At 45.2% G+C, this 18,524-nt stretch overlaps 1 pseudogene; it reads right to left on the bottom strand.

The window, feature by feature from the left end:
• Positions 1 to 16,900: 16,900 nt before the first annotated feature.
• LOC118076622 (U6 spliceosomal RNA) lies at positions 16,901 to 16,997 on the bottom strand (annotated as a pseudogene).
• Between the last annotated feature and the right edge of the window lie 1,527 nt (positions 16,998 to 18,524).

The raw sequence follows: 18,524 nt of genomic DNA, 5'->3' as shown, positions 1-18,524 counted from the left end.
ACACAGAGAACAGAGGAGGAGGAGGAAGAGAGGAGGGGAGGTGGAACAGAACAGACCCGACCCCAATGACCACAGAGGAAGTCTGTGGCATGCGGCATGCAAAGGGCGACAAAAAGCAAACCTTTTGAGTTTCTGGTCCATTGTCTCTTCCGTCTTCAGAGGCACCAAAATAGCTCCTTACCAAGTGTGCAATGGATGGTAGGCACACTGATACAGCTCTTTGCCAAGGGCACAAGGGACCGTGGGGCCCTTGCCAAAGGCACAAGTGAGTGTAGGTATGCCTCTGCTTATCACCCTTCCTGAGGTTTCAGATGGCTTTAGTGCAGGCATCCCCAAACTGCGGCCCTCCAGATGTTTTGGCCTACAACTCCCATGATCCCTAGCTAACAGGACCAGTGGTCGGGGAAGATGGGAATTGTAGTCCAAAACATCTGCAGGGCCGAAGTTTGGGGATGCCTGCTTTAGTGTTTTGCTGAGACAACATCCTTCCATTGCCAGAAATATGGCGGAGAGCTACAGCCAACAAAGCTCATTGGGAGCTCTCCATGGTCCTGACAAAGCCTGCTTGTAGTTGGATGTATCTGGCCTAGTCAAGCTACTTTCTCCACAACCAAATTTTACCTAATGTGACCTTGCTGGAAGAGAGTACAGTGGTCCCTCGCAAGACGAATTTAATTCGTTCCGCGAGTCAATTCATTTTGTGAAAAATTCGTCTTGCGAATCACAGTTTCCCATAAGAATGCATTGAAATTTCTTTTTTTGCCCATAGGAACACATTAATTAAATTTCAATGCATTCCTATGGGAAACCGCAATTTGCAAGATGAATTTTTCACAAAATGAATTCGTCTTGCGAGTCACCATCAGATCGCAAGACGCATTCGTCTTGTGAAAAATTCGTCTTGCAGGGCATTCGTCTTGTGAGGTACCACTGTATATTGGATATGAACTCACCTAAATAAGTCTGCTACCACTACTCTTATGAGTGCCAAGTTCTAGTAGAACAGGTTATGGGGGGAGGCTTACTGGAGGAAGCTAAATCCAGCCTCTTTCCTCTGAATGTGGTTATCCATGGCTACTAGCTGTGATGGCTGTGTAATATGGAAGCCATGGGATTAGAGAGGAGGGCTGGAAGTAGCAAAAGCTATTACTTTCTTCAGCAAGATAAAATCCTGCCAAACAACATTAAAACTATGTCCAGTTGTGTTCAACATGTACGTATGACAATATTCATTGGGGCTTTTAAAAAGAATTTGATTGGGTTGTAGTTTATAGCAGAGCTAATAGGTTGGAAGCTGGATCTACCCAGCCCCTCCACCACCCATTCTGTCTCATCTACACATTGCTTATGGTAAAGTAAAGAAGGTTCTTTACTTACAGTTTATTCATACTTACAAGGATGACTTTGCATGCTAAGCCTTCATGGTTGGAGCAAATTTCATGGCTGCCTCTTGCAGGAGAAAGCAAGCAAAAGGGGTGGAGCTTGGGGGCTTAGTGGGAAACCACAAGGTGTGTTTCCCCTGACTATCTGTTTGTCTCAACACTGCCCTCTACTGACTGGAGGAATCCAATGTTGCTTATACACAACAGGATTCAGAAGGCCATTTGGCAGAGTGTGCTCCAGAAGAGAAGCAAACCCTTTCATCAGTTCAAGAGGAACTTGAATGATAAAATAGTCAAAGATTTCTGAGAAATCTCCCTGAGCTCCCCCCCCCCGCCAAGAAATCTCCATGAATTAATGGGTGGGTTCATTCTATTACTATGAGGGATCAGGTGGGTGGGAGTCTTGATTCATCCTCACTCTCAATAAACCAGCCATCACCAACATGGGGCCTTCAATATATTTTTGACTACAATTCCCATCATTCAACTTGCATCTCAAAACATCTGGAAGGCACTGGGTTGGCAAAGGTAGGTCTGAACTATTCATAATTGGATAGACCTTTATCTCATGTATTTCCCAACAAGCCAGTCCCAATCTCTGTACTCTGTACTTTACCTCTTCTAATACTCGTCCTCAGCTAGACTTTTTTTTAAAAAAATCTCTTCATCTTGCCTAATAGTCAGCAGGAAGAAAGCAAGATTCTCTCCCCCCCCCAAGAGGACAAAGGCATTTTTATTTTATTTTATCTGGAGGGAGAGTAGGGGGGAAATTGTTGTGTCGTCTCTCCCCCCCCCCCCAGCTCTCTTACAGCAACTGTTCTTGGCTGATTCCCAACAGATGTTGCCCTAATGAACAACAATTTAATCTCGGTTCCTTAATATAGTGCAGGGATGATAAGTCTGAAATGGCTGTCATCATTACGGCAAAGAAGATCTGGTCATTGTCCTAGCCTTGGACAGTCCTCTGATCATGTGAAAAGCATTCATCTGGTCTCTCCCCTCTCAGGATTCAGATGCCCATTTCTCTCCATGAGATGAGCAGAGATACTTGTAAAATGGCAGATGTGAGCCCAGGTCATCTCACACGCAGTGTCCTGTTCTGAGCAGAGAGTTTTTGGAAGAGTACTCTGCAGATGTCCTGGTGAGAATGGCTGATAAATAAAGGAGTCGCTCTCTGTTCCCTTTGCAGACTTTTATTTATTTATTGGAGGATTTATTTATTGTAGTGCTGAGCCAGTTGGTTAGATCAAACTATATATATATTATTTAAAAAGTCAATATTAGGGGGCAAATTCCCCCAGTGCTTAGCCAATCCTAACATAATATTGTTTAGTTTACCTAAAAGCTCGGATTCCCCCCCCCCCCCGATGAAACAATTTAAATTTTTAATTATTTTAATTTAAAAATTATTTATTTTTTGTTTAAGTTGCTTTAATTTAATTTTAAATGTCATCCATTTTAATTAGTTTTTTATTTTGATTATTATTTAAATGGCTTTTTTAAAAAGCTGTTGTATTTCTTTACATAAACCGCTTTGGGGTGTTTTTCTTCTTCTTACAGCTGAGTGATAAATAAATTATATGAAATAAATAAAAGAAATAAATACAGAAATCATTTAATAGCAGTGAGGGTGTTGTTGTTGTTGTTTTTTGTCACAACCCAAAGGTAGAGTTCTGCCCTCCTTTGAATGAGCTACCAAAATATGAGTAAATCAACAACAAAAAATAGTAGCTCACTTGCCTCGGAGTAAGCCCCATTGAATCAAATAGGCCTTACTTCCGAGTAGACATGTGCTTTGTGTTTTAAATCTCAGGGTTGTGCTGAGGGTTTCTCTCCTCACTGTACTTTGCTATTACAGATTTGTGTCTTATTTTGCATTTAAAATTCTACTTGTTAAAATGATCTGAGAATTTTATGTTCTGAGAAAGCATCTAGCTGTCATTCATAATTAATTCAATACATAAATAATACAGGGAGAGGAAATGAAGGAAAGAACATCTACTTACAAAATCTGTAGAGAATTGGATCTTATTTATTCATTACTGTTATACAGGAATGAATTTTATTTATTAGTTATTGTAATAAAAATATATCCGGATGATATGCACTCCCTCCTTTTTTTAAAAAAAACAAAAAAGGTAATAGTTTATTGGATTAGTAAGGTAAGGTTGGAAAGTATCTTTACTTTTTTGCGACAGGAATTATATAAACATTGTATATTTGAGTGTGTGTTTTTTGCATAAATACCATTTATTGGGGAACTCTAAAAAAAATATTGCAGCAATAAAATGCACACACTATTTTGCTTTTTATTATTATAGAATAAAGTATTTATACATATGACCCAAAATACTCAATAGATTGTCAGATCAAGAATGTTACTATTACAGTGGTACCTCGGGTCTGTTCTTAACCTGAAACTGTTCTTAACCTGAAGCACCACTTTAGCTAAGGGGGCTTCCTGCTGCTGCCGCGCCGCCGGACCACAATTTCTGTTCTCATCCTGAAGCAAAGTTCTTAACCCGAGGTACTATTTCTGGGTTAGCGGAGTCTGTAACCTGAAGCGTCTGTAACCTGAAGCATCTGTAACCTGAAGCGTCTGTAACCCGAGGTACCACTGTACTATAAATAATGCTGTTGATGAAATTAACCTCCATTAACATCTGCCATCATGCCAACATCTTCTACAATTACCATATTTTTCCGTGTATAAGACTAGGTTTTTTTCCTTAAAAGAATGTCAAAAATTAGGAGGTGTCTTATACATGGATACATCTCCCCCCCCCATTTTCTTACATCTGAGTCCCCCAAAATAGGGGGCATCTTATACATGAGGGCATCTTACAGACGGAAAAATATGGTATATATGATCCTACACTTTTAAATTCCAAGGCATCACAAATGGGCTTCCTCTCCACCCCCCAAAACATGTCACGATCTTCTTTTCCTTCCCACCATCTTGGATTTACTGGGATTTATCTGTTTGAGCTTGGTTGATCAAGATCATCATAAGGCTTCTTTTGGAAGAAAACTCTGAACATTTCCGAGTGATTGCACCATTCAAAATATGTCTGAAGCATTCAAGAGGGGTGCCAGCATTTGCTGAGAACACCGTGTGAATTTTTTATTTTATTGAAGCAATGGAGTTAATAGAAAAATAAAAGTGAGTCATTTTGGCACAGCTCTATGTTCTAGTCACACCATTTTTGGAACCTCCTGGGTGTCTTCAACTTTAGACTCCTCCATCGCAGTCCATTGAATGCTACTGCTGCACTTTCTTTCCTGGAGTGAAATCGACTCTTTCAGTCACACCTGCATGTGTTTTTTGGATGTTAGAATACTGGATCCCTCTGTAGGGTTCTCCATTGATATTTATACCTATTGGGATAATGGGGTCCGATTTCCTATTGAAATCCTTTAGCAAGCAGTGTGAGCAGCATTTAATTAGTGAATCTTGGTTAGAGAGTAGGCTTTACCTGTTGCAATCACACCTTCAGAGATGCCTGTAGGTAAGATAGCTTACAACAGAAAAATAAAACACAGTGATCGACATAGCTTCCAAGTTATCCCTTATTTTAAGGGATTTTCCCTTATGCTGAATAGGCTTCCTCGCGAGAAAAGGGAAAACTTGGCAGCTATGGTGATCGATTAAACATTAAAAGCCTCCCTAAACAGGGCTGCCTTCAGATGTCTTCTAAAAGTCTGGCAGTTGTTTTTCTCTTTGACATCTGATGGGAGGGCGTTCCACAGGGTGGGCGCCACCACCGAGAAGGCCCTCTGTCTAGTTCCCTGCAACTTGGCTTCTCGCAATGAGGAAACCGCCAGAAGGCACTCGGTGCTGGACCTCAGTGTCCGGGCAGAACGATGGGGGTGGAGACGCTCCTTCAGGTATACTGGACCGAGGCCATTTAGGGCTTTAAAGGTCAGCACCAACACTTTGAACCGTGCTCGGAAATGTACTGGAGCCTAGAAAAGAACAAGGCAGCCAGGTTTGCTCCTTTGCTTTCTCAGAGGATAATTAAAGACGATCTCACAGAGGACCGCTAATGAGAACATCTAAACCAGGGATAGTCAACCTTTTTCTACCTACCGCCCACTAATCCATCTTTCTTGATGGTAAAACTTCTTTACCGCTCACCAGTGCTCGATGGAAGGAGGATTCAGCTTGTGCCGTAGAACCCCCTACTGCCCACCTAGAATCCTGAAACGCCCACTAGTGGGCTGTAGGGACCAGGTTGGCAACCCCTGATCTAAACAATGAGATAGAGAAGTCAGCCCAACTGACTAGAATAGTCTCAGAATCTAGAGTTCTTTAACTCTGTCTGTTTTAACCCATGCAAAGTCTCTCTTTTGCAAGCTGAGTTGCATCCAAACTTCCAACAACGTCCCCATGATAGTCATTTACAAAGATCATCTCAAGCAGCAACCAAGGGTCTGTTTTATGCATGGAATCCAGCCTGACGAAAACATTTTGAGCAAACTGGAAGACTTCCTTTCTTCTTGGTGGCTTTGAGATGGGGATGGGGAACCTTGGGCTGAAGGTCTCTACTTCTGCCCCTTAGGAGTCTATCCAAGCCACAGCCTCCTCAGCCCCGCCCTTTCTACACAGGCCACACACACACACACACACACACACACACACACCAGCCCTTCTTTGCACCCTCCTTGAGTGTCTTTTGCTCGGCGGGTATCCTTCCTTGAAATCTGATAAGGCCTCTTGCTTGCCTCAATGGAGGATAGAGAAGGTGTGTGAGAGTCTTTGCAGAAAGTAACCCACTAAACAAATTTACATTTATTGCTCCACCCACTTGTGCATCTGGCCTCCCCCAACACTGCATGTGCCCCCCTCCTAAGGATACCCAAGAAGGGAATGTGACCCAAAGACTCAAAAAGGTTGCCTGCCCTTAACATAGTTTCTGGACCCAGTTTCTGTGCTCCAAATGCAGACATGGATAAACAGCCACCTAGAGCTCCTTGCAGGACAAAGTGTGATACAGCTGCAATAAATCAGGTATTTTAAAGCAAATATGCATTGGGGGACCTGCTTCTTAATCTTTAACTGTACATTTACAAGGTAGTTGTGCTCCTTAGATCAAGCCATGATCCATGAAGAGGTCCCAACCCACCAGCTGAAGGCCGGTGCATAAGTAAATAAAATATAATTATTTTACAACTTACATTGAATGCACATAGGAAGGAGGGCAGAGCCAGTAAATAGGATCCCACCAATCCGTCCCCTTCTGCGTGGGTCAGCTCTACAGACATGCAGCCTGTGAACAGATCTATAGTTTTGTTTGACGGTCTGAACTATTTCTCTCTCTCTGTGTGTGTACACTTTGCTGCATTGAGCTCACATTTCTCCTTTCTCCGCCGTCTCTCTTTTTCTCTGGGAGGAAGGGGAGCAGAGACATTGCACAGCCCATCTGCCACAGCGTTCTGCAGCCTCCTCTGTTGGCTGCCGTCCAGAGGGGACGTGCGCCCCACCTGTTTGCAATGTACTGCAGTCATTACCGGCTGTCCAACACAGCTGTAATTAAGAAAGGGCCAGAGGATCATATATCCCAAATGGCAGGCTCTCTCTGGCTTTATATTAAAATTTCCCATGCAGTAAATGCACAAATAAATTGCCATTGAAAAATGAGACTCTCCGAGCCTGCCTGCTCCTAGCTGGAATACCTTCAACAGAACTGCTGGAGTCCCCCCCCCCCTCTGACTCTTTTCCATTCCCGCCCTGTAAATGTCATTCCTCAAGAGCTGGTGATTTACTGTGCCTGGGGACAGCAGGTTCACGAACACACACACACACACACACACACACACCCAACTGTTTTCCAAGAGGTTCTGTTTAGAGTGGCTGAAATAACATACCTTCCTCTCAAATCTCTGCAGGAATGTATTTACAACCAACAAAGAATATTTGTTGGTTGTGTTTACAGTGCTCTCATATTGCTTTGACATAATATCCCCTTGATTACACATGTAGGGGGTTGCATAGACATCAGGATTTCAGAACAGAATTGCTAGAACACGCTAGAGGTTCATCTGCTATGGCCAGCAGAAGGTTCTTGCGCCTTCCCTTTTCACTTACCAGTGATGGCTAGCGAGCATCGGATTTGGCAGGGTGGAAGGCAGGGAGCCTAACAGTAGGTGGCGCCAGAGTCAATGACAGGCAGAGCCAACCTTGTTTTGTCCCCATCCTCCTCCCTGGTGTGTTCCGCAATGGCAACTGACAGTCCTGCCAGTACTGTTGCTCCCTGGGCTGGCTGTAAAAAAGTAGGGAGGGAGGCAGGTGAGGGCTGGCTCAAGGCAGGATAGCTCAGCTGGTAGAACATGAGACTCTTTAACCTCAGGGTTGTGGGTTCGAGCCCCATGTTGGGCAAAAGACCCCTGCCTTGCAGGGGGTGGACTAGATGACCCTGGTGTTACCTTCCCCTCCACAATTCTATAATTCTGAGGCAGACAGGTGTGCAGGACAGTGCCCTAATGGCCATGGTTGCTTACCTTGTACCACCTGGGTGGGGTTATGGGATGCTTCTTTACAAGGCAGCAAGTTGTTTAAAGGAGGGTGGGAACTTTTTCTGATGAGAGCTGCATTCTCTTAGGTGGAATATGGCAGGGACTGGAGCCAAAAGCAGGTGGCAGCAGAGCAAAAAATAAATAAATCATGGGTGTACCCCTTCATCACTCTGTTGCCCCTTCTCTCTCTTTGACACCCCCTTTCCCTAGCTTGCCACCAGCAGGAGTATGGATGATGGAGAGAGCAAGTGCAAGAGCAAATGGAGGTCCACAGGATCCCTACCGGTATCCCTGGGCTTGGGGACAACTCAAACCTGCATTTCTGTGGTTTGCCACACGGGGCAGTGCACACACACACACACACACACACACACACACACACACACACCTGGAAGTTCCCAATTTGAACCCTGCAGCTATGCTGGGATATAGGGAGTCAGGCCATTGGCCCATCTACTTTAGTGGCTCTCCAGGATTTCAGGCAAAGAACATTCCCGGCCTTACCTGGGACGTTTCCGAGCACAGTTCAAAGTGTTGGTGCTGACCTTTAAAGCCCTAAATGGCCTCGGTCCATTATACCTGAAGGAGCGTCTCCACCCCTATCGTTCTGCCCGGACACTGAGGTCCAGTAGCGAGGGCCTTCTGGTGGTTCCCTTGTTGTGAGAAGCCAAGTTGCAGGGAACCAGGCAGAGGGCCTTCTCGGTGTTGGCGCCTGCCCTGTGGGACGCCCTCCCATCAGATGTCAAATAAAAAAACAGCTACCAGCTTTTTAGAAGACATCTGAAGGCAGCCCTGCTTAGGGAGGCTTTTAATGTTTAATAGATTATTTCATTTCATTTTTCTGTTGTAAGCCACCCAGAGTGGCTGGGGAAACCCAGCCAGATGGGCGGGGTAAAAATAATAAATTATTATTATTATTATTATTATTATCATCATCATCATCATCATCATTATTACCTGGAGTTGCCAGGCATTGAACCTGAGGCTTTCTGCATGCAAAGCAGATGCTCTTCAACTGAGCAACAGCCCTTCGACAATGATGCCTCTCATCCTAGAGGAGAACATAGAAATTTGCCTTATACTGAGTTGGTCCATCCAGCTCAGTATTGTCTACACCAGGCATCCCCAAACTGTGGCCCTCCAGATGTTTTGGCCTACAACTCCCATGATCCCTAGCTAACAGGACAAGTGGTTGGGGAAGATGGGAATTATAGTCCAAAATATCTGGAGGGCCGAAGTTTGGGCATGCCTGGTCTACGCCAGTATTCTTCAACCTTGGCTGCCCAGATGCTGAAGGACCACAATTTCCATCATTCCTAACTAGCTGAACTAGGGCTGATGGACTTGCAGAGACGTTCTGCCTCTTCAGTGACTACTAGCCTTCTGCCTGCTAGGCTCAGAGAGAGCAGCGCCTTTAAACCAAGGTAGCCCACGTGATGCTCTCCAGATGTTGGACTTCAACTCCCATCAGCCCCAGCCAGCTTGGTCAATGGGTAGAGATGACGGCAATTGTAGTCCATGGACTACATATGTTGGCTACCCCTGCTCTAAACTCTCATTGCTGATGGGTGAAAGAGATGCCTTTGCATATTTTGACTTCTAAGCAACTGATTTTGCTATCTTAGATCAGGATATGAAAGCAGATTTGTGGCCCACCAGGGAACAGATGTGAAGCATTTACTGTATTTTTAAATGTTCACTTCAGAAGCCCATTGACTGTTGCATTGGGGTGGGAGTTTGTCATAATCTAATTAAGCCCACGATCCTCCGTGACTCAGCCTGACCCTGGATGATTCCAAAAGGGAGGAACATGTCCTGGTCGCTTGAGCGTGTGGAGCGCGTCTACTCCAGCATGGCCCCAGCGGAGAGGCTGACTGTATCTTCTCTGTTGTTTTGACCCCAACCCCTCTTCTTCATGCTGAGATATTCACGGAGCTGTTGAATGGGGCTTTCATTTGGGTGACCCCCGGGGTCATCTGTTTTCAGAGCATGAAATATGGCAGCCCAGTGGACAGAAGCAGAGAGATAAAACTCCACTGAGGAGGTTTAAAAGGCCGATGAGCCATGACTAATGATGATTGTGGCTCATTAATCCAGGGCATAATTTATTGGGCCATTGACTACTTAGCAAGCTGCCCAGGGAATTAACTCTTTCAGGGAGGGAAGCCATGCATACCTGCTGCCTTCATTGGGTGAAGATGTTGGACTTCATTGACTCATGACTACCCTATGGCTTCACCCAGGTAGAAGATGTGTCAAAAGATTCCTCTGTGTCTGTCTCTACCTCCCGTGATTCTAAGGCCATATTCACAGCACTATGGTACTACTTTAAAGAGTCCTGGCTTCTCCCAGAGAATTCTGGGAACTGTAGTATGTTAAGGGTGCTGAGAGTTGTAAGGAGGCCACGCTTCCCTTCCCAGAGCTGCAATTCTCAGAGTGATTTATTATTATTATTATTATTATTATTATTATTATTATTATTATTATTATTAAAAATTGTAGATCAGGGGTCAGCAAACTTTTTCAGCAGGGGGCCGGTCCACTGTCCCTCAGACCTTGTGGGGGGGCGGACTATATATTTTTTTGGGGGGGGAATGAATTCCTATGCCCCACAAATAACCCAGAGATGCATTTTAAATAAAAGCACACGTTCTACTCATGTAAAAACACCAGGCAGGCCCCACAAATAACCCAGAGGTGCATTTTAAATAAAAGGGCACATTCTACTCATGTAAAAACACGCTGATTCCCGGACCGTCCGCGGGCCGGATTTAGAAGACGATTGGGCTGGATCCAGCCCCAGGGCCTTAGTTTGCCTAGCCATGCTATAGATCGAAGGGTGGTTCACAATCAATCCCTCTTCACAGGGAGCTCAGGGGTTGGGGTGGGGGAGAGGGGCTTGCACAGGAAAAAGGTAGATAGAACGGAGGAACTCCAAGCGTTCTTGACTGTCCTGCTCATCTAACTTGTGCTGGCACCTCTTAGGGCTGCTGACCTCCTTTCCCATTCCTCCCTTCTTTGCGCTCCTCCAAATTTTGCAATGCATGCATTAGGTAAAAGTGTGCATTGATGCATATATTACGGAGGAAACTGCAAAAAAAGGTGTACCTTAGGGGAAATTCAGATTACAATGCCGAAAATTTTTCATGATGACTTTTTTTTCTTCAAATTACCAACTAAATGCTGCAGAAGTTGCATCAGTCCATCCACCTCTGTGTTGTCTATACCTGTGTTCTTCAGCCTTGGGTCCCCAGATGTTGATGCACTGCAATTCCCATCATCCTTAGCCAATGCTCATGGATAACAGGAGCTGCTCAGCAACATCTGGTCTTCAGTGACTGGTAGTGGCTTTCCAGGGTTTCAGGCAGGAAATCTTTTTCCAGCGTGGCCTAGAGATTTGGAGGATTGAACTCGGGACCTTTCTACAAGCAAGGCACATCCTATAGCACTGGGCTATGTCTGCACCCCAATGACAATACTGCACTAACTCTCTCAAATCTGCCCCAGACAGCTGCCTCTCTTGTCCAGGGCCGTCTTTACCCTGGGGTGCAAGGGGTGCAGGGCACCCGGGCGCCAAATTCTGGGGGGCGGCAAATGTATACCTACCGTATACCGGTCCCTCTCGATTGGCGGCAGTGAAAAGCAATGGAGCGAAAGTCCCTGCCCCCCTCCTCCGTCACTCTGTTACTCCGTAGCGTCACATATTCCTGATGAGTCAGGAAACAAAAGCTGTTTTTCCCGCTGCGTCGTTGTTATAGGTGAGCAATTTCCCCCCTAAAAAGGGGTCAACAACTTTGGCTTTCCTCCTCTCAAAAAAAGCTCAATAAAAGTTAATTTGGGGGCACTGGGAGGATCTTTGCACCCCAGCAGCACATATGCTAACGACAGCCCTGTCTATTTATCTGGTGCTTAGTGCTGAAAAGATCCAGAAAAACACAGCCACATAAAGAGAGGGGCAGAGGATCAATGGAGACACATGCATTTCCTGAGCATCACCCAGTAAGGCAGGAGTGGTAAACCTCAGTCCAAGGGGCCAAATGTGGCCCTCCAGGCCTTTCTATGTGGCCCTCAGAACTCTCCAGGGCTCAGCCATTCCCTGCCCCTGCTTTGCACCCCCCTTTGAGTGTCTTTGCCTAACTGGACTGTGTCCTTGAACTTGTTTCAGGCAGCGCGGAGCTTGCATGCAGCCTGCCCACCACCTCCCCCCATAGCTGCCAAGTACCCCGTTTTTCGCGGGAAACCCCCGTATTTTAAACCGTTTCCTGCTGGCAGCCCAGATTGGAAAAAATCCCATAAATCCCCCAGATTTCCTACCTGCCAGGGAGGCTCCATTTTGGGTCCCGGCACCGCCCGATTTCCGGTGCCCAGGCATGGGTAGTGCGGTACCGGAAGTCGCTTCTACGCATGTCGCGTAGAAGTGACTTCCGGTGCCACTCCGCCCATGCCTGGGCACCGAAAATCGGGCAGAGTGGCACCGGAAGTTGCTTCTACGCATGTCCAGACTTCCGGTGCCACACTGCTGCTGATCCCACATTTTTCAGCGGGAGACTTGGCAGCTATGCCTCTCCCTCAGCTATAGGGTGGCTGAACCTGGAAGAAGAGGCAGGCAGATGCAAACCACATGCTGCTGCTTTGGGGCAGCATCGAGTCTGCAGGCACCTGAGCCATCACATCACTCCCTGTGGTGTGGTGACCCGTGCCCCCTACCCCCTCAGCTACGCCACTGAATTTACCCATGTTGCTTTGCCCACTTTTGCCTCTGATCCTGCCCACCACTGGCATGTGGCCCCTGAAAGGTTTCCAAGAAAGGAATGTGGCCCTCAGGCAGAATAAGTTTCCCCACCTTGTGCTAAGAGGTCCCAATGCCAAAATTCCTTCCAATACTATGGTGTGTGGGTGGGAGGAAAGAGGCGGTTTGTTCCCTCTCTTTGCGGTTCCTTGGGGTGTCCTTCTGCTCCGTTAGATACCTACTGCATTAGATACCTCTTCCCCTGTATCTCGCTCCCCCCTGTGCTTTCAGACACCACTCAATGAATTTGGTGACCTGCTGAAAGATTCACAGCTGGGCAAACACCTCCAAAGGTTTTTCTGAACAAATCCTTGCATTATTCAGTCCCTGCTCTCTGCTTGTTGTATGCTTTAATCCAGACAGCTCACATTAACCTCTATGAATGATTCATGTTGAACATCCATCCTCGGGTTTCTTCACTGAGACCTGAAGAAATATCCACCCTGCGTGTAAATCCTTCCTCTTTAAAAACGGGCGCTTTGAGGCTTATTGTTTTTGTCTGATGCAGCTCAGTTTACCGAAGAGGGGTTTTACATGGGCTGAAGACAGATAGAGTTAGGGACTTCCAGATCCCCAGACTAGCCTTGTCTCTTTAAGCTCTTTTGCTGACCTCTCTATCTCTGTGATGTTAGATGGATATTCTCAGGTTGCACCCTGCTTATAACTTCCTGCCCTTTCTCACACTTCTCCTCCCTCAGACCTCAAAATGAGAGGTCAGAGACAACAAGGGGGAAAGTATGGCTGCTTTGTTTCTCTCTTAACTAGTTGGTTAGATTGGAATTAGAACTTTTCTATCCAAGTTCTGTATTTCCTACCATAAATGACTTTATTATTTTCTTACCTATAAGTGTGTGTGTGTGTGTGACTGCAAGAAGTTAAGTCTACTCTCTAACTCACTCTGCATACTAAAAGGATTTCAACAGGTAATTGACTCTGTTATCTCATCAATTTTACCATTTACGGTAGTTCAAAACTGGCTCCAGTCGGGGAGAGGGGCTTGGCAGAATGCTCCTACCATGGACTACCTGCCATGACATTGGGATCCTGGCTTAGCTGGTGACACCAATGTATCATAGCTGTCAAGTCTCCCGCTGAAAAATGTGGGATCAGCAGCCGCGCGGCACCGGAAGTCGCTTCTATGCATGTCCGGACATGCGTAGAAGCGACTTCCGGTGCCGCGCTACCCATGTCTGGGCACCGGAAATCGGGCGGCGCCAGGACCCAAAATTGAGCCTCCCTGGCAGTTAGGAATTCCGGGGGATTTCTGGGATTTTTTTCAATCCGGGCTGCTAGCGGGAAACGGCTTTAAAAACAGGGGTTTCCCACGAAAAATGGAAGACTTGGCGGCTATGCAATGTGTGGCTATATGAAATCCTGTTTTAATTTCATATAGTGCCCTAGAGAAACTTTATATTGTGGGGATTTTAAATGGCTGCTAATAGATCCAGCTACAGTGGTGCCTCGACTTATGAATTTAATGTGTTCTGAAGGCACCTTCGTAGGTCGAAAAATTCGTAAGTCGAAAAGCGCCATTGGAAATGCGATTTCTCATAGGAATGCACTGGAAACGGAAAAATTCGTAAGTCGAAGCAACCCCATCTAAAAATCCGTAAGTCAAAAAAACCCTATCTAAAACTGCCGCGGTTTCCGTTTGGATGTCGAGAAATTCGTAAGCGTGCGGCCACTTTCAATGGGAAAGTTCGCTTCAGGTTAAGTACGCTTCAGGTTAAGTACAGACTTCCAGAACCAATTACAACTCATACTTCGGGTTAAGTACGCTTCAGGTTGAGTACTCCGCGGAACTGATTAATCTACTTTCCATTACTTTGAATGGGAAAGATCGCTTCAGGTTAAGTACGCTTCAGGTTAAGTACAGACTTCCGGAACCAATTGTGTTTGTAAACAGAGGTACCACTGTAATTAACTTCTGGAATTCACTAACACACGTGGTGTGGTGATTTTCATCACGCTGACATTAGATTGCTCTGGCTTTGCCTCACCCACTGAGTCTTTGCAATGCACCCCTCTTGCTTGCTTCATTCTCTGGTTGCTGCCCTCTTGGCAAGTCTTCAGATTGCTCAGGTGCCCAATGAGAACAGGTCATTAAGTGCTGTTTCTCTGCTGGTCACTCTGCTGCTGCCTCCTAGCCTTAGCTAACGTCCCTGTTCTTGATCTATCCCTGTCTGAAGATGGCCTACCCTACTCTCCACCTCCCCAAGAGCAAATGACCTTCCTCGAGTTGTTATTGTTATCACCCAAAGAGAAGATACACAAATACAACCTTGCCCTTTCCCCCCTCTCCAACCCCCCATCTTCACCCCCAAGTGACAAGACCACACACACCAGAAGGGATGTGCCTTGTCTCTGTTCCATCCAACTTGATTATCCTCTGTGCAGCTGAGTGAAAGGTTGGTCTGGGAAGCGGGGCAGGACACACTACACAATGTGATGGATGGAAGGAGATAGTGCGAAGGAATACAGTGACTCTGGAGGCATTTGTGTACGATGTGTCAGTGCTTTTTGTACGCTGGCAATTGCTTTCTCCGAGACACTGTGTCTCTAGCCATGAATGAATAAGGGAATAGTCAGATTCAGGGCCGGATTCAGGTTTGATGAGGCCCTAAGCTACTGAAGTCAATGGGGCCCTTTATATGTCCAGCTGTCCTTTGTCAACAACAAATTGTCGATGTTTTTTGTGTTGAATATATGCTAGATGGTAATTTATGGACCTAATAGGTATCTAAAGCCATTTGCACATGAACATAGCCATAGTGGCTACTAGCCATGGATAGCCTTCTCCTCCATGGATTTGTTTAATCCACTTTTAAAGCCTTCCAAGTTGGGGGTCATCACCAGAGCTGGATTTGGGTTTGATGAGGCCCTAAGCCAAGCACCCCCAAACTCGGCCCTCCAGATGGTTTGTGACTACAATTCCCATCATCCCTGACCACTGGTCCTGTTAGCTAGGGATGATGGGAGTTGTAGTCCCAAAACATCTGGAGAGCCGAGTTTGGGGATGCCTGCCCTAAGCTACTGAAGGTAATGGGGCCCTTTATATGTCCAGCTGTCAACAACAAATTGTCGCTGTTTTTGTGTGTGCTGAATATATGCTATATGGTAATTTATGGACCTAACAGGTATCTAAAGCCATTTGCACATGTCGCCATGCAACCAGTCCATGCAGAATGTAGGCACCCTATATATAGAAATGAGCAAACCAGCGATATTTTAGGGAGCAGGCTAGCAGGCAGGGCCCATGACTTACATCATAGGAGCCTATACAACACGCAACACTGTTACTGTATGTAGGTTTTATTTTATTTGTGTGTTTTTTTCTAAGCTTGGTTTGTTTTATTAAAGATTTTCTTGGGTTGTAACATCTTTACAAATCAGTTTCATTTGTTGAGACATTGGGAAGAAAAGGGGGAAGAGGTAGATGGGGGAGGGTGAGTGGGGGTGGAGTCGGGTGACGATGTTTCATTTTGCTTAATAATAATAATAATAATAATAATAATAATAATAATAATAATTTATTATTTATACCCCGCCCATCTGGCTGGGTTTCCCCAGCCACTCTGGGCGGCTTACAACAGAAAAATGAAATAAAATAATTAAACATTAAAAGCCTCCCTAAACAGGGCTGCCTTCAGATGTCTTCTAAAAATCTGGTAGCTGTTTTTCTCTTTGACATCTGATGGGAGGGCGTTCCACAGGGCAGGCGCCACCACTGAGAAGGCCCTCTGTCTAGTTCCCTGCAACTTGGCTTCTTGCACCGAGGGAACCATCAGAAGGCCCTCGGTACTGGACCTCAGGGTCTGGGCAGAACGATGGGGGTGGAGACGCTCCTTCAGGTATACTGGACCGAGGCCAGTATGTGGGCTTTTTGTTTTGTCAGCGTCGTTGTGTAGGTTCTCTGCTGTTCGCTTGCGTTCCTTTGGTGGTGAGAGATGTTGGGCTTGGCCTAGGATATGGTTGTTCATTTGTGGTTGGCTGTAGTGTTCTTTGTTTCGTGTGTGAGTGGGGTGGGTGGGTGTTTTGGGTCAGGTTAACCATATTGATTTGTATGCTGTTGGTGGATTTTTGTTATTGTCTTGTTGGGCTGTGTGATAAAGGGGAACCATACCGGCGTGAAGCCGTCTTCTTCTATTTGTCCCCGTGTCCGTTTCAGCTTATTGGTTAGTTTTTCTAGTAAGGCTGTTTCCCATACTATTCCCATACTATGGAACGCTTCACGAATTTGCGTGTCATCCATTCGCAGGGGCCATGCTAATCTTCTCTGTATCGTTCCATTTTTAGTATACAGTGGTACCTCGCAAGACAAATGCCCTGCAAGATGAATTTTTCGCAAGACGAATGCGTCTTGCGATCTTATGGTGACTCGCAAGACGAATTTGTTTTGCGAAAAATTCGTCTTGTGAGCCACGGTTTCCCATAGGAATGCATCGAAATTTAATTAATGCATTCCTATGGGCAAAAAAAGAAATTACAATGCATTCCTATGGGAAACCGCGATTCACAAGATGAATTTTTCACAAAACGAATTGACCTGCGGAACGAATTAAATTCGTCTTGCGAGGCACCACTGTATGTGCTGCCGAAGCGAGCACTATTTTATTTGTTTTTTATCTTATATTTTGGAAATGTACATCCAGGGTTTTTTCTTTAATTTTCTGGGGGGGCCCCAAGAGAGTGGGGCCCTAAGCTATAGCTTGTTTAGTTTATATGTAAATCCGGCACTGGTCAGATTTCTCTCGCTGCTGAGGGGCACAGCTCAGCTGCAGAGCACTGGGTGAAAATGAGACCTGCTACACTCAGGTCCTGCTTTCAGGCTTCCTGGAGGCATTTGGCTGACCACTGGGAGAACAGGGGGATGGAATAGATCAGGCCATTGGCCTGTTCCAGGGCTCTCCAGTTCTAATGTTGTGTTCTACTTTCACTGTCATCCTTTGAAATGCACACTTCTCTGAATTTAGCAATGTGGTTTGTCAGGCAAGCGATAAGGTGGGCGGAACCACATACTAGTGTTATGTGTGCATATAAATATTAAATTAGTGAAAATAGCACACAAAAATGTGTTATATTAGGGGACATGGCTTTGCAAAAACATGTACAGGTGAAACTCGGAAAATTAGAATATCATCAAAAAGTGCATTTATTTCAGTAATGCAACTTTTTTCCCCTCCTTTAATTTTTACAAATGCTTTCTTTTGGAAATTCCACAGTAACAAAACAAATAGTTACAATAATACAAAAATAAACATTGCTATTGCATTTCATTAATTACATTCCATTTATAATTGACCCACCTAATGACAAATAATTACAGTTACAACCAATAAAGGCTTGACATATCTTGCTTTGCATGTCATGCATCTATCTCATATATTGGTTTCACCTCTTAAGTTGCGTTACTGAAATAAATGCACTTTCTGACAATATTCTAATTTTCCGAGTTTCACCTGTAAGTTATGCAAAATTGCACACGAAGATAGTTATTAGCAGAAATTCGCACTCAAATGCTGATGAATTTTCATGCAAACTATTCGCTTCTTTTTATAGAAAGAAATCACAAAAGCAATGTAGAGAGCTGAAATTGACATTGGGAAAATGAGAAACCCAAAGTGATGTATTTAGCCATCCTGACATGGGATTGATGGTGAAGGCATATCATCACATAACCCAATGGTTGTTTACAGCACAATTTTGAACATGTGCTTGATGAGTCTGGCAGCAGCCCAGGGTTTTTCCAGCCACGAAGAGCAAACTTTTCAAAGGAAGCTCTCAGGCTGCTTTATAATACTATTACAGTGTTTCCCAACCTTGTGCCTCCAGCTGTT

Source organism: Zootoca vivipara, chromosome 17 (assembly GCF_963506605.1).
Source record: "Zootoca vivipara chromosome 17, rZooViv1.1, whole genome shotgun sequence".
Taxonomy (NCBI): Eukaryota; Metazoa; Chordata; class Lepidosauria; order Squamata; family Lacertidae; genus Zootoca; species Zootoca vivipara.
The sequence above is the reverse complement of the archived record's forward strand: the minus strand, read 5'-3'. Positions and strand labels throughout refer to the sequence as shown.